The sequence below is a fragment of the Ambystoma mexicanum genome, chromosome 12 (genome assembly GCF_040938575.1).
Source record: "Ambystoma mexicanum isolate Mex_15411 chromosome 12, UKY_AmexF1_1, whole genome shotgun sequence".
In the NCBI taxonomy this organism is placed as follows: Eukaryota; Metazoa; Chordata; class Amphibia; order Caudata; family Ambystomatidae; genus Ambystoma; species Ambystoma mexicanum.
This window is the reverse complement of record NC_090936.1, coordinates 416,850,979-416,867,626: the sequence shown is the minus strand read 5'-3', so window position 1 is coordinate 416,867,626 and position 16,648 is coordinate 416,850,979. Positions and strand designations below refer to the sequence as shown.

General features: G+C 43.9%; 1 long non-coding RNA gene across 1 annotated transcript in view; it reads right to left on the bottom strand.

Annotated features, from left to right (window-relative positions):
• LOC138513590 (uncharacterized) overlaps positions 1-16,648 on the bottom strand; it is a 224,497-nt gene that overhangs the window by 193,871 nt on the left and 13,978 nt on the right. Inside the window, exon 2 of the long non-coding RNA XR_011281775.1 lies at positions 3,829-3,921. This is a non-coding gene — a long non-coding RNA (uncharacterized lncRNA). The remainder of the gene's footprint in view (positions 1-3,828; positions 3,922-16,648) is intronic.

The following is a 16,648-nucleotide window of genomic DNA, read 5'->3' as shown; positions in this document are numbered from 1 at the left end:
TTGATTTAACCATATACACATCAAATGAGAAACTAATGACAAAAACTTACAGGAAGGACACTGAAGTGAATTCCACATTACACGCGTCTAGTTGTCACCCTAGACCTGTAATGTTCAAACAGGAGAATTTATTAGGGCCAGATGAAACTGTCAGGAAAATATGATCTTTCGACTGACTGTGATCTTCTAGAAGAAAGGTTTAAGCAATGAGGATATTCACAATCATGCATGAAGGCAGCAAAACCAAAAGCAACACAAATTACCAGGGAACAAACCCTTAAACCAAAGGATCAAAAAGGAAAACAAGCAGATGCTAAAGTGAACTTCATCACCACGTAATGTACGGACAATTCCAACCTGAGAAAGATTTTTAGAAAAAATTGACACCACCTTGTACTGTATCCACACCTTACTAAATACATTGACGAGCAACCAAGGATCATTTGAACAAATATCCTTTAACATTAACATTTATAGAAAAGCCAAAACATTGAAAATGCATCTAAGTCCTTCGTTACTTCCAGAACATCAACAAGAAAAAGCAAGGACCAGGCTAGATCCAGAAACTGCGGGATTCAGGAAATGTGGGACATGTACACTTTACCAGTATGTACATGTGAGTACTAAGATCTTTCAGGATGCCAGAGAAGCGAGAATACAAATTAATGACAATATCAACTGCAGATCAAAATACGTCATATATGCTATCATATGCACATGTAAACGCTTCTACATTGGAAGGACTATACGTGACGTCAGAATCAGGATAAGAGAACACCTTTCAACGATAGGAAGTCAAAATGTGACGTTACCATTAGCAGCACATTGGCAAGAAGCACACCAAATGGAAAATAAACAAAACCTAAGATGTATAGGCCTGCAGAAAGTAAAACCGGGAAGGAGAGGTGGCAATTTGGAACACCTCTTACGACAAGCTGAAGCAAGACTTATCTGCAGGTTTAGAACTATTGAACACAGTCTAAACAAGGACAATGAGATGGTTCATTTTCTGTAGTCTGGGGGGGGGGAAGAGACAATAAATGTATGTAATGGGTGACCATTGATGCAAATATCCTTACGTGTTTCTGAAATCATATGTATGGAAAAGATTTTGTATGTAAAAAATTGGGTAAACACCCTTACACTGCACTAATGCAGACAAATTGCATATGGACTTATATATGTATGCTGTGCAAGCATATCCATGTACCTACTTTAAGTTGACTTCAGTTGCAGTATTACCTGTATGGGGCTTCAAGTGTAATTATCTTGGAAATACAATATATATATAGATGTTTCAAGTATAGAACTAAAATTATTCACAACGTTTAACATAACCTTTTGCAAAATTGTGTATTATCTGTTTCAGATAAAGAAATAAGCTTTTGGGAAGCATGGTTGACTCCACCATGAAGGCTAAGTACAATGTCTAATACATTTCTGTTGCAAAATTCAAGGGAGTTCATTGGGACACCTGGTTTTTTAGAGCTTGTGCAAATGGGAAGAACACTTTCATTTTAGTTACGCAACCATGCAAGATAGATATAACATGGGTTAAACAGTACTAATAAAATAGGTGAGACGTATTTAAGGTGGTACAATATCTCCAAAAGGCACAACTAATACATAGGAACGTTTTGAAAGTTTGAACTAAACTCCAATAATGTATACAATAAGTGTAGGGAAACCAGCAATCCATAATAATTAATGGTAAAATCAACTTGCCATATATTAGTAAAAGGATTCACCAAGTGAGGATTAAAATAATTTGAAAGCATATCAATAATATGAAGATTGAAACCAGTCAAAGATGGCAGTCCGCAACTGCTTGCTGAGGAACAGAAAAAGAGAAGGGACTAGATGCGTTTCCAGGGAAACTAAAGCATATACTCAAGAGGAATTCTCGCGCTCACAATCAGTTAAGTAACAAGGACGGGTGTTATTTTGGAAAACTTCAGACCGAGGTAAGAAAATATAGTGATTCCCTTAACAGGGCAAGCGCACCGAAAGGAGAGACCATGTATTTCGGAATTTATCTATGAGCTCACAGCTGCAAAATAGTTATCGGTAATGCAAAACATTTTAAATCATGCCAAAATAAAAAATAATGGGATCGCGGCACTCACACTAGACGTTTAAATTTTAATGCCGTATAAAATAGGCGGAATTGACTAACGTAAGGATTGTGAAGGGAACTTTAACTGATTAACATGGCCCATATAACTTTGGTAGGGCAGTAGAAGAACAGAGGGTGTAAAGGGAGATGTAATTAGTGCCCATATTTATCAATTTGTGCAACCAATAATTACAGAACAAATATATTGCAGGAGGGATTCTAACCCCAAGACTTTGCAGTCCCCCAACGCAAGCACATTGGAGTAACTGGATCATAACAGACAATATTGCATTCTGCAACCTGGTAAGAATGTTTAAACATCATATAACAAGGGGTGAAATAATATAAGGGTAATCAAATGATGTAAGTGGGCTACACATAATACATGCTCAAACCAAATGGAGCCAGCGCATACAAGACATCTTAAGCATTTGACTGTTTCTTCGCACTTAGACTGATCAAACAAGCGCAAAGAGTAAAGTTTCAGACATTATGACATAATGTGGACTTTTGCAAATGAAACAAAGAAAGGGTTTTTCGTTTATTTATGTTTTCCCTTCTTTTTGTTTTGTCTATTTTGTTTGTTCCTTCTCTAAGCCATCCGATCCGATCCCCTTCCCCGTCCTATTTTTCTGTCAAACACATATACGTTTATTTTATAACATATGCCATTGAATATGTCGAATATGATGTAATTGGTAACTTAAAAAGAAATGGGGATGAATTATATATGCCCTTTTGCTTTGAAAAAGGCTTAGTACAAATAGATGTTAAAGAAATTTAAAACAAAGGATTATATGAGCAGTAATCTTCGTCTTCACTACATGTTTCTCCATTCATATTGCTAATCCAAGGGAACTCTGGGAAGTTATAGCCAGGCAAGAATACTGATTGTCTATCTCCAGCTCGCAAGGCCCAAAATGCAAGTCCTGTTTGGTTTCCAGCTTGTCGTGTGCAATGCATTGCATTCCATTAGTTGCACATATAGGTAATAGTGCAAAGCCGAAACATGTGTCAACATTCTCTAAGGGCGATTGTGTGAATTTATACAATTTCCAATTACAAGACTGTGTAAACCTAACCAAGTTGTGGGGCAATTTTTTCGTGTGTGAGAAATCATTTGTTTGAACCACGAAGGTGGGGATCTTTGGCTCCTCCGACCACATCACACAGCTTTTGCGACACGCTGATAACATAATGAGAAAGGTTGCTGCACCACAATTAACAAGAAGTATCCAAGAAACCTTCTCTCATCTCTGATCACTCCTACAGTGTCAGAGGAGAAAGATAGACTTTCTCAACTGCAAACATGAAGAGTTTTTAGATGACCTTTAGCTTAAAGAAAGTCTCCTATTCATAGATTAAAAGGGTATGTTCTGAAAGAGGAACTTCCCTCCCCAGCTCTCAAAATAAATGTGTATTACTATATTGCCCAATCATGCTTTGCAATTTGTACTTAAGCACTTATGAATTTAGAAGGCTTGAGGCATACACAGCTAGAAGTAAGTTATTCAAGGTCACACACTCAAGAGGGGGTGCAAGTATTTGAAGCTAGATCGTCTGGTTCCAAAGAGGGGAAACCTTGACACGATTTGAAGCCTTCCCTCATTTCCTTTTATTGCCCACTTTCCTCTCTCAGTCTCTCCTATATCTGTCATTTCTTTTCTTCCTGTAGCCCTCATGCAACTCCTTCCATCCAGTCACCTCCTTACCTCCATTCACTCATTTCAGCTCCTTTCTTCCTTCATCTTCTATCTCTTCTCATTGTCTTCCATCTCCATTCTCGGTGGATGTACTTCCATTTACTGTAAAGAAATGGCAGGCAATGAGCAAAACACCTTGAAGAACTGAGAAAAAGCTTGTTAAAATCAAAATGGAGAAATAATACTGAAAGTAGCAAGGATAACATTGGGTGGGATTAGAAATGCATGAAGGGTATGCATAGCCTGTAAAGGAAAAGAGAACAGTCAATTCAGTTTACATAAAATTCCTCTCTTGTAGTTCAGAATATTATACCAGAGGCAAAAACTAAAATGCTACATCTAACAGTTATGTCATTTGAGATGCTTGTTTTGTTATGTTATATGGCATTAGTATAGCGCCTAATGCCTCAAAGTGCTGCGGGGTGAACGACCTTGGACGACCGAAGTCCAAGATATGAGAATTAAAAGGACGATTTTTAGAATGCATGTATGCATTTTAGCCAAAACAAAGTTAGGGAGGGGTGGCTAAGTCCCTGCTAGGGACTCATGGAGGTCTGGTTAGTGGAAGGGTGCTGTGGTAGACTGTCAGGTAAATAGGCGAGTCAAGGAGACTGATTATGTGCCCAGCTGGGCCAAATTTCTTTTGGGTTACTCGGCTGCATTCTAATGGCAGAGGTGATGTGCGATATGAAGTCTAGTAGGGAATGGTTGCAGATGCTTGCGGATAGGTGCCCAGGGAGAGATACGGCTATGCCCCATTGAGAATGAGTGCTATACGTACCAGACAATCATTATCCCTGTGGAAAAAGATACAGAGTAGTAGCACAAAACGACAGTGAGATTAAAAACGAAGCCTCCAACACAATCCCTGCAGAAAAAGATGCAGAGCAGTGGCACAAAACAACAGCGACGTACTAAATGAAAGCCTACAACCTTTTCCCTGTGGAAGAAGATGCAGAGTAGTGGCACAAAACATCATCAAGGTTCAAAATGAAAGCCTACAACACTAATAAAACGTTGTTTCACACCTAAGTGTCGCAGTAGAGTTTGTGGCTTGACCGGGGCTGGGTATCTAGGGCAAACAGGTGTGGAAGGTGCCCTTTGCCTTAGCCCATCGCCGGATGCCCGGGCAAGGCTGGCCTAGGAGAAGGCTTCAAATAAGGTGTTCCAGGTCTCTCCAAACAGATGTGTGTTGTGTTACGATCACGTGTTGCAGGCTGTAACTAATGTTAAAAAGCCACCAGCAACATCTGGAGGCCGTGACAATTGTTAATGTTAAAGGTATTTATATAGTGCACCGTCACCAACAGAGTTGGCCCCCAGGCGCTCTGGCGGATCTGTAAACAGGAAGGAGGGCGGGTAGGGTTAGTCAGGTGTAAGGGGGAGTAGGTGAGTGGGAGAAGTGGTGTGCTGTTGGCGGCTTCAGTTCGGTATACACCGTGCGCTGAGCTTTGATGTGAGTATCGGACCAGGCGAGACCTTGTGTGCTGTTGGTGCTGTTGATGTGTTGTTTGTTTGTTGTTGATGCAGTGTGGTAAAGTGTGTGCGGTTTTGTAGAGGAGGTCCCAGACATGGCCTGCACCCCATCCCTTCAGTTTGAGGTACCAGGAGCGTACTCTCCAAGGTATGTGACATATGAGGAGCAAATGAATCAACAAAGAGCTGCACTGGGACTCTGCCCAGTATACATCAGAAGATCCATACCTGTTGAAGCGCCCATAACCAGACAACCCTGGGCAGCACGGTACCCTATCAGACAGCCTTACCAGCCGCTGATACGAAACAAAGAGTACCTACAGACGGTCCATGAAGAGACCCAAAGAGCCCTAATGGAAGGCCAGTGGAAATGACACAAGGGCCTGAACAGACTCGTGAATGAACAAAAGCGGCTATCGAAGACAAGCACGCCAGTGCGAGTAACTACGAAAATAAGACAATGTTAAAACGTAAGGAAACGTTGCTACGAGACAAGATGGAAGCAACCGACCAGTTAAACGTGTGTAAATAGGCTTGGAACGCAAGAGGCTAAAGAAACGATACTGCTTGACATGCTTAGTAGAAGATTAGAGCAGCAAGCGCCAACTATATATCTACCTCAATAAGACACATTATGCAAGTGCGACTCCATTTTGTAAAAGCAGAAATGTACCCAGGCTGCCAGAGGCCTGACAGGCCAAGTTTCGTAACCCAGCCAGAGGCAGGAGAAGGAGCGGAATCGAAACTCAACAAAGAGCGGCTCATGCCTAGGAAATAGAGGTCATCCCGAGGAAGGGAGGAGAGCATCAGCTAACAAGACGCAAACTTCAGAGCATACCAGCCCGCCCCATGAAGATCAAGATAAGGGGGGCCCATGCAGGTGGCGAGGCCGAAACAGAATTAAATACACTAAAAGCTGGAAACTGAAGCAGATTCATGGTGAACTAACACGTGGCCAGCCAGGCGCGAAGAGGTACCACCGCCTGATGTCATCCAGGACCCGAGGATGCCATAACTTTTCCCGATAAGAGGCTACAGTTTCAAGGCCATACCCAGCCAACTAATTGACACATAGCCCTATGATACTAATTGATGGAAGGGAGGCAGGGTGAAACTTGGGACACCAGGCACATGGGTGTACATTATTCCTGCTGCTAATTAAAATGGGGATTTATGACTAGGGGTGTAACCTGCCCAATCACAATGGACCAAGTTATCTGGAGTACTATAGATAGTAGAACCAATAAGACGTCGTACTTGTTGCGACGTCAATCACGTGTGATGTAGTGGGATGGGCGTAGACACCCACCCGATAAGAGTTATCCAAACCGCATGCCCTATTATCATATACAGATATAGCACCTATACTTAAGTTATCTTTCCTAACCAATTGTATTGCATGTCGAGTTTTTGTAGAATTAGACGTCAGTGATGACGAGTTTTGCCTATAACTATTGCTGTTCGACTGAAGTTCGAGGAAGTTGGAGCGAGACAGGTGATCGCAATGCTGCTGATTTCCATTTGTTTCTCTCTTTGATGTACTTGTCATTAAATGGACTTCCCTTTGCCAAATTACTGAGTCCTCATTATTGAATCGTGTTGGAGTAAGGGAATCCTGCACCCCCAGTCCTCACATGGTGCAGCTATCTTGTCTTATAGGTACTAGAGGGTGCGCACTGATCTATGGGCCCGTCAGGGAAACCCCGCTCCTCTGTACAGTTTGCTGGGCGAGAGATGGTTGTGTGAATTTTCGGGTGGGTTAAGTATGCAGAGATTTGAAGATTGGGTTAGTGGGGTCTGTATCCTGGTTTTAGTCCCTCTTGTTCCATTTAGGTTGTATTCCTATGGGTGGGGTTATTGCTGATTACTTTATTGGCCGTCTGAATGTTGCGTGTGATGGTGCGGCGCACTCCGAGCTTTAATCTAATGAACTTTGTATAATGTTAGTCGTTCCGTATGTCGTGCAGTGTCTTCCTTAGATTCTATTTTTAGTTGATTGCTTGGTGGGAATCGGGATCTGGGTCTTCATTCGTCATTGTTTTAGTTGTATGTGTGTCCCTATGGGCGGTCTTCTATTTATGAAGAGAAGAACCAGGATTTGAGCAGTTTCCTGAATAGTAGGTGGTTTCTTGTGTTGCGTATGTTCTTGGTAGGGCATTCCAAGTTTTCGCCGCCTGGTGAAAGATGATACTCTGAGTTTTCTTTTGTTGTAGGGTTTCGGTTCCAGTCGGATGTCGTTGCTTGATCTGAGCGTTCTTGATGGTTGATGTAGGCATAATTTGTCTCTCAGGAATTCAGCGCCTTGTTTGTGTATTGCTCTGTGCGCGATGCACAGTCTTTTGAATTTTATTTGTTGTTTTATTGGTAGCCAATGTAGTGTTTTTAGCGCAGGTGTGATGTGTTCTCTTCGGGGTAGTTTGAGAAGCACTCTGGCTGCAGCGTTTTGTATGCATTGTAGTTTTTTTAGAATTCATTCAGGCATACCCAAGTATAGGCTATTGGCGTCATCTACTCTGGACATGACGAGAGCGATGATGGTGATTGTTTTTTTGGCGAAGGACAGGAATGGTAGGATCTTTTTTGCCGCTCGCAGGAGAAAGAAGCATTTCTTGAGTAGACTGTTTATTTGTGGCTATAGAGTAAGATTGTTGTCCGTCAGGACCTCCAGATTTTTTACAATCGACGATGTGTTGGGGTTGTGCCAACTTCCATTGGCCAAGAGATGTAGTGGTTGTCTCCTCTGTTATTTGTGAAAATCATAATTTCTGTTTTGCCAGGGTTGATTTTGAGGTAGTTCGAGTTCATCCAGTTGAATACATCAAAGGAAGTTCTCTGGTGTTGAGTTTTTTCTTGAGTGTCTTGTATTTTGAAGATTATTTGTGTGTTGTCGGCATAGTTGTATCAGGTGAGGCCGTGTCTTTTGATGATTTTGGTTAGTAGAGATAGGTAGATGTTGAATAATAGTGGGGAGAAGGATGATCCTTGTGGCACTCCGCATGTGGAGTCTCTTGGGTTGGATTTGTAAGTTTTCCTCCATATGGTTTCCGTTCTGTTTGTTAGGAATGATTTGATCCACAGTAGGGCGGTGTCTGTTATTCCCAGTCCTTTGAATCTCGTTATGAGGATGTCGTGATTAACTGTGTCGAATGCTGCGGATAGGTCTAGAAGTATCAAGGTAGTACTGTTGTCTGAGTCTGTGTTTGTTTTTAGTTCGTCCCATATCAAGAGAAGAGCTGATTCCGTTCCTCTCATTGGTCTGAAACCAACTTGTGCCTGGTCTAGAGTAGGCAGTGCTCTTCGATGAATTCTTGGGTTGTTCTGTGTATGTATGTTTCGAGCAGTTTGGCTGTGTACGGGATGTTAGAGATGGGTCTGTAGTTGGAGAGGTCCTGTGTCTTTTGAGTAGTGGCCAGATGTACGCTGATTTGAAGTAATGTGGCACTTTCCCTGTCGAGATTGAAAGGTTGAGGAAATTCCTGTGATATTCCATGGGAGTTCCTAGTTTAAAAATTGATTTGTATATGTCCGGGGGGCAGGGGTCTCCAGGAAAACCTGAGTTGCTGCTTTGATTTACCAGTTTGACGAAAGTCTCCACTGATATTTCGGGGAAGCTTTGTAGTTTGTTCGGTTGTTCCTCGTGAGGATAGAAGGGGTCCGTAGTATGATTTAGTGGTCTGCTTTGTATGGTCGGTTGGATGGTGATGATTTTGTTTTTGAAGTAGTCTTCTAGGTCATTGCATAGTTTCATTGAAGGAGTTGGCATATTGTTGCAGCCAGGTGGATTTCTTATTTCATCTATGATTTTGAAGTATTCTTTTTGGGTGTTTGGTGCTTTGAAGATTCGGTTGTCATAGTATTTTCTCTTCGCTTTTTTTTTGTATTTCCTTTTTGTATGAGCGGCTATGTTGCTGGAATTTCAGTTTATTTGCAGTGTCGTTTTTGATTCTCCAATCTAGTTCTAGTTTTCGTTATTTTTCTTTTCATGGTACTGAGTAGTGGGGTGAACCATTTTGCCATTGCTCTTTTACGATAAGGAGTGAAAGGTTTTTCTTCGTCGATGTCGTCGATAGTTGTTACAATCCAGGTGTGGAGTAGGGCTACTTTTATGTCCAGGTCGGATTCTTCCATAAATGTTGGAAGGAGTTTTCTGAGCTCCAGGAGTTCAGCTATGTTGGAGTTTTTGATGGTTCTCCAGTTTATTTTCATGGTGGTCAGTGGTTTGTCTTGCTGCTTGTTTATTGGAGTGGTGATTGTGATTAGGAAGGTGAGGTGGTCGCTTTAGAGTATTTGAATTGGGGATGCCGTGGTAATGAGTTATTTGTTGGCGAAGATTGCGTAAAGTGTATGCCCAGCCAAGTGGGTTGCTCCTTTGACTATTTGTTGTAGATTCATTGCTGCTCGTTGGCTGGTTAGGGATTTTTGTGTGGTTGTGGTTTCTTCATCGAACCAGATGTGGAAGTCTGCGAGGACGATCAGGTGATTATGATAGATGGCAAGGGTGGTGATTGCATCTGTGAAGGCGTCTAAGAAGGTTGCATCGTAGGTTGGTGGTCTGTATATCAGTATGAATTTCAGGTTTGTTTTGGGGTTTACTGATAGGCGTAGGATTAAGGATTCACATTTGAACATCAAAGAAAACACCAGTACTGCCCAAGCACTAAACACTACAGTCGAGCACTTGAACTGTTATCTCTGCACCAAGAACCAAAATGCCCCGGAGCAGGAATGGGCGCCGAGAAAGAGAACAAGATCATGCCACACTGGTCATGGACACATAAATCCAACTGACCCCAGCAGCAACACCCTCAAATGCAGAAAACGCCCTGCCAAAAACCAATATCATCACAACAAACTTCGAAAGAGAAAAATCCTTATATCTTACACCATACCTTGCAACAACCCCAGAACCCGAAAGCCCCATCGACACTGAGTTATCGAGACAAGCAAAGAATCACCCCAGACAGCCAGAAAAAAGACGGGAGCACCCAAGAAGAGTGTGGGAAGACCCCGACCCCCTCACCCCATACTCGAGTGCGACGGCTAGGCACAGCTAGATTTAGCTAGAGTTGAGGGTCCTGAATAGTGGGAGAGAGGTCAACCCCTAACCGTGCAGAGTGAGAGCAAGACTAAACACAGCTAGATTTGAGTACAAGACTAAACACAGCTAGATTTGAGAGTCCTGTATAGTGGGAGAGAGGCTTACACCTACCAATACAAAATGAGTACAAGACTAAATACAACTAGATTTGAGAGTCCCATATAGTGGGAGAGAGGCCCACACCTAACAATGCAAAATGAGTACAAGACTACACACAGCTAGATTGGAGTACAAGACTGAGCCCCGCGAGATTTGAGAGTCCTGTATAGTGGGAGAGAGGCCTACACCCAACAATGCAAAATGAGTACAGGACTAAACACAGCTAGATTTGGGTACAAGACTGAGCCCAGCTAGATTTGAGAGTCCTGTATAGTGGGAGATAGAATAGTGGGAGATAGGCCTACACCTAACAATGCAAAATGAGTACAGGGCTAAGGACAGCTAGATTTGGGTACAAGACTGAGCCCAGCTAGATTTGAGAGTCCTGTATAGTGGGAGAGAGGCCTACATCTAACAATGCAAAATGGGTACAAGACTAAACACAGCTAGATTTGGGTATAAGACTGAGCCCAGCTAGATTTGAGAGTCCTGTATAGTGGGAGAGAAGCCTACACCTAAAAATGCAAAGTGAGTACAAGACTCAATACAGCTAGATTTGAGTACAAGACTGAGCACAGCTAGACTTGAGAGTCATGTATAGTGGGAGAGAGGGTGGCAGAGGATAATGATCACAATATTGTAGGTAGGTTTGCTAAGTGTCTGGACATCCAGGTTAGGTAGTTGCTGAACTCCCCACCTGGCCTCTCTTACCGTACTAGTCGCTGCTGGTTGACGGCTGGTCACTGGCTTCCCCTGCTGACACCTGCATACACGATGAGGAGCCGCCTCTGTTGGAGCCGCCCTTTGCCTTGGGGCCCTTAGCCGCAGACGCTGCACGGGCAGAGGGCTGCCCTGGGGGTCAGTTATGACCTAGATGGAGCACCAATCAGGGACGGAGGGCGGGAGGTGGAGGAAGCAGGGAAATGGAGAGTGGGTTGGGAAGGAAAGCTACAAGGAGCACACACTGGCATGGGGTACCCCAAATCAGGTGCAGATACAAACATTAGAAGCCCAGAGGGGACTAGGGGGCACAACACTCACCAGGAACTGCAGGCGTAAAATGGGCAAAACACGTGCAGTGCGGGTCGGTAGGCCCAGCTGCTTCACTACCAAGCACCAATCAGGGACGGAGGGCAGGCTGGGCGGCGGGAGGTGGAGGCAACAGGGAAATGGAGAGCGGGTTGGGAAAGGAGGCTGCAGTTAGCAGTCCATTAACACTAGACTTCACAGGTGTGTTATACCCTTCATTACACAAAAGGCCCACGCACATCACCCTCCCACGCTCCTCCACTAGCCCCACATAATTGTGACTAAGCATGCACAAGAACCAGCTATAACCCCATACTTGGACAACTCCTAGTGAACTTGGACAGCACCATTCAAAATCACACCTGAAGAGGACTCCACCATCAATCTCTCTCCCCAAAATATCACACTGGTGAGTCCCGGGAAAGAGTTGATACACTGCATGGTTATGGAGCGCAGCCTTTATAAACGCCCTCCACGAAGCACCGGATATTGCCTACACCTTGCAGAGCATCCTCTCTTAAGGAAACAGAAAATAGGGCACTACCCGCCATCCGAGACCAGGTGTCCAGAGTACAGTGCTTAAAAGCGTGCTCTTAGGCTAGAAAGGTTGTGGTGCTTCTAATACCCGTTCAGATAAGGCTGTGTTAAACAAAAGCTGAAGCAAAAGATGTAAGGCCTGGGGCTATTGTACTAATCTGTAAAGAACATGGGAGGATTCACTTAGTGTCCATCCATACATGCAAGTACCCCATCTATGTTCTCAGTCATCTTCAGGATTCCAAAAACGGCACATCGCTGTCGGCACCCAGTCTATGCTCCAATCTTTGTCCATTCATCATAGTTCTGCATACATGTTAGTAGCCAGGTGCTGCATATATATATGGTTTCTACCCATATTTTAAAAAGGAGGTGGCTGGACAGAAAACCTTCAGACAATGGGCTCAACAGAGACACACTTGAGTTGGTAGGGACTCACCCAAAGCAAAACTGGTTGCATTGACCGCCACTGATAAGGGGGATGAATAGTGTATACAAATAATGCCTATTTAAGTGGACTCCTACAGACTAATCCCTGTTCTCCAAGTGGTGATCTTGTGACCTGAGATAAATGGGGTGTTAAAGGGGTGATCTCGGGCTACGGATCCAAGTACAAATCTAAAATATATTCAATTTACCCTAGCATTGAGGATAATCTATGGGGTTGGACTCTTGAGTAAAGTGAGCACTGTCAAGGATCAAAAGGGAGCATGGCCACATAACTACACCGCAACCCCACAGAGGCAGATACTGGTTTGTAGATCAGAGAAACAGGGTGTGCAATGGTTTACAGTCTTGAAAAACGATGGCACTTTTGGCACCGACATGCCCTCCATGACTTCCACACTACTGCCATTAGCTTGCTCCATGACTCCCACACTATTCCCATTCGATTCCCACCTGACCGAACTCTCTGTTAGTCCAGCCCTCATCTCTCAATCTATTGGCCACACCTCTTCCCACTCAATGTCCTGACCTACTTCCATTGCCTGAACCCTCCTTTCCAGCCCCCAGAGGGTCACCGTGCTCCTTTTCTGGTGTCATGGACAGCCCTCAATATACATTCAGATGTCACCACTAAAAGGGTCTGAATGTCTACGATGTCTTGGCTAAACACATAAAGTTAAAGTTATGATATAATACTCAAAAATATCCCTAAAATGATTAATTACAAAAAGAATGTTAACACTAAGAAACACAAAGGGGTTGAACTAATATAATGTCTGTAAAGATATTCTGTAGAATTGTACAGATAATTAAGGTGTGTAATGGACAGAAGCATTCCGATTACAATGTGAATATTGCAGTCAACATATTGATTTGTTCAGTATTTACCATTTGTATTACGCAAAAGGCCAATGCAGATGCTTCTGAAGAGGGAGTTGGGATCCTGGGACCACCCCCTCCCATAAAGAAAAGCCTGCAACCACCCATTCTATTTCGGACGAAACCCAAATGCACCAATGATTGACAAATCCACTGAGAGGTAACAGTCAGGCATACAGACCAAGTGTGGTACAAATCTACCCATGCGTGGGTGTAGAGCTGGAGACCGTGGTCAGAGGCACTTATATGGACAGCCTTGACTAAGCACCAAGAAGCCATTGTGCTGACGTCATCAGGGACACCACGACATAGCAGCGTTAGACATGAAGCACACGTGCAGTCTGCACTGCACCACACAAACACACACCCAAATACATGAAGAACATGAATGCACAGTTCTATAGTTAGAAGACAGATGCATATACATACTATCATTGCTTTTATTATGTTGTCATTAGCCAAATGCAGTAAACGCAGAACCACCAATGTACAAGAGATCCTGAGCGAGCTTGCCGATGCTTAAATACAATACTCACGTGGACATACAGCAGTATATATGGAAACTGATCAAACCACATATAGCTAACGCATAGGGAACGTAGTATAACATGGACAATGTAGAAACTGCATTATACGGTTTAGGACAATTACAGCAGCAGGCCTCAAATCACTGAGCAGGAGATGAGCCAAGCCAATTTAGGCTTGAAAAAGAGCAAGACACGTGAGACAAGGCCCACAGCCAAGGTCAAGAGATCAATGGTCAATGGACAGTCTTCCAGGGTGGGAACTAGAAGCAAGTCCCAGCAGCCAGCCGCAGATCGCTACAAGTGTTGTTACCGTTGTTACCGTTAAGAGAATATTCACATAAGGCAAAGGTGGTGTACACAAGCTACAATACAGAAACATAATCATTCACACTACCTTCAAGGGCTGCGGGCTGAGAACTCATTTGAGTCCGAGGCCTGGGGGAATCAGCTCTAGCCAATCACAGTTTAGCATCCCAAGGGTGGGTAGCAACGAACGAGAACCAATGGTAAGCCCACTACTCTGCAACAATGGGTTGTATACTAATTGACCTTTTCACAATTGACCTTGGGAGAATTGACCTTGGGAGAATTTACCTAATTTAGAAGGTCAATTAGGACATATATGCGGGGGGAAACCCCCCCAACCCACCCTACCCAATACAAAATCCCCTACAACCCCCCACCCAATCCCCTTATATTATTTATAACCCAAAACCAACCCAATACATACATATGTATTGGGTTGCCGGTCAAGTGGCACAGCGAGTAGAGCACTCGCTTTGACATCCGTGCAGAGCCTGCTAACGCAGGTTCGAATCCCGGCGGAGCCAAACTCAGCCTTTCATCCTTCCGAGGTCGATAAATGAGCACCACACACCGTGGGTAATAATAAGCAGCGCTCAGATACCTGAGGGTTCGTAGCGCTATATAAATGCCAAATTATTATTATTTATTATTATAAAATAACTAAAATAATATAAAGGTCAATTAGGACCTCTATAATTAGGTCAATTGTAAAAGGTCAATTTGGGTAATACCCAGCCACCTGACATGTAAGAGCCAGTACAATAACATGTATAGGTGACCAAATAGGTTATTAGACTCCTGACGGCCAATCCCACACGTTGATAGGTTTTTGGAGAAAGAAAGGCCCAAGTAATGACAGAGTAGTAACGTCATTTTACACTAAAACTGGCCTGCAAGCCAGGAGAAGCCGAGACGTACTGGAATCCACCAGTGTTCTTGTGTCGATTGTTGTTGGTTATATTTGTAATAAACCGCAATTTGAACTTGCCGTTTACTGAGTCCCCCATGTATACTGGGGGTGGAGTTGGGCTCTCCAAGTCCGCAGACTTCCAGCATCGCTCTAGCATGCCTGGGAGTTCGTCTAAACACTTCAAGCTAGAACTGCTCAGCCAAATGAAATAAGGTTTGCGCCAGAGCTTCTGATTGGATCTCTTAACCTCACACAGAGCTGAGACATGAAACAGGACTGCTCAGGTTACGAGGACCACCTTTACCCAGTCATGACATTTTAGCCAACACCTCTTTGCATAGTAGTTATTGAAAGCTTAAATACACAGTGGAGAAACCAGATCTCTAAACCCCAGAATTCAAATTAATGTTAGCTAAAAAGGGTTAAGAAGAGGGACGATCGTCCCAGGCCCCCAAGCAGTATGAGGCAGAGGCCGGAAGCATGGTGTAGGAGTTTGGGGAGGTTACAGAGGGGAGGGGGTGTTCACGGGGACTGCAGCTTGGGTAGGTTAGTGCATGTATCACATTGGGAATATAACGCCATCTTAGAAAACAGTAGCCATATTGAAATCGAGGCCTTATGCTGCGCTGCAGCCAGGGCAGTAGGCCCAGGCCATGAACACAGAAGTACGCTTGTACATGAGGGAATAGGTTTTAACATGGGCAGCGGTGAGAAAGGCCAGAGCTACAGAGATTCATAGACCTTTCCTTGTCTCATGCCGCCAGCATTCGTATGCCAGGAAGAATGTGTCCTGCAAGGCCATGAGGGGGCCGAGAGCTCCCTGCAAAACGTTATCCCACAAAGGGAGGGCACGAGCGTCCGATCTTCCCCAGTCCCAGCTCTAGGTTATAGCGCCCAAATGCTCCCGTCCCAAGACGTCAGCATTCCAAGGTATCAGCCTGTCCCATACTATCGACCATAAAGCTGTTAAACCCCAAATCGATCAGAAAGCAGAGACAGGCTGCCTTAACGAATAGGTCATGTGAATTTGTGCTGCGAGGTTACCTGGGAGGGGCAAAACAGCAAGGTGGAGAGCTATGGAAAGGCGCTGATGTGTCTGGGATCTGGCTGGGGTTGTAAGTCATAGTGACCTCAACTGACAATATGGGGACAGTGGCAGAGGCAGGAAGGAGAAGGGGCGACTGGCTACTCATGGGCCCTTCCTTCATGTCCCAGTGTGCCCCCAACATAACCCTGATTCGAAGACTAGTTTAAAAAATATACATAAACAATTAAGTTGGTGCTGAGTCCCCTCTGTGAGCTGAGTGTTGCCCCAGACTCAGCTCGTTGCAGCTTGCTGGTTGCATGGCAACCAAGTTTGCATCCTACCCGGGCAGGATTTTTTTTTAAGTGTTTGCGTGCGTGTTTAGAATGTTATGCAATGCGTATGTGTGGTGTGTGTGTTTGTGTGTATGTGTACATGCATGCAAGAGTTTGAGATTTTGCATGTGTGCAATATTTGTGGTTGTGTGTGTGTTTTAC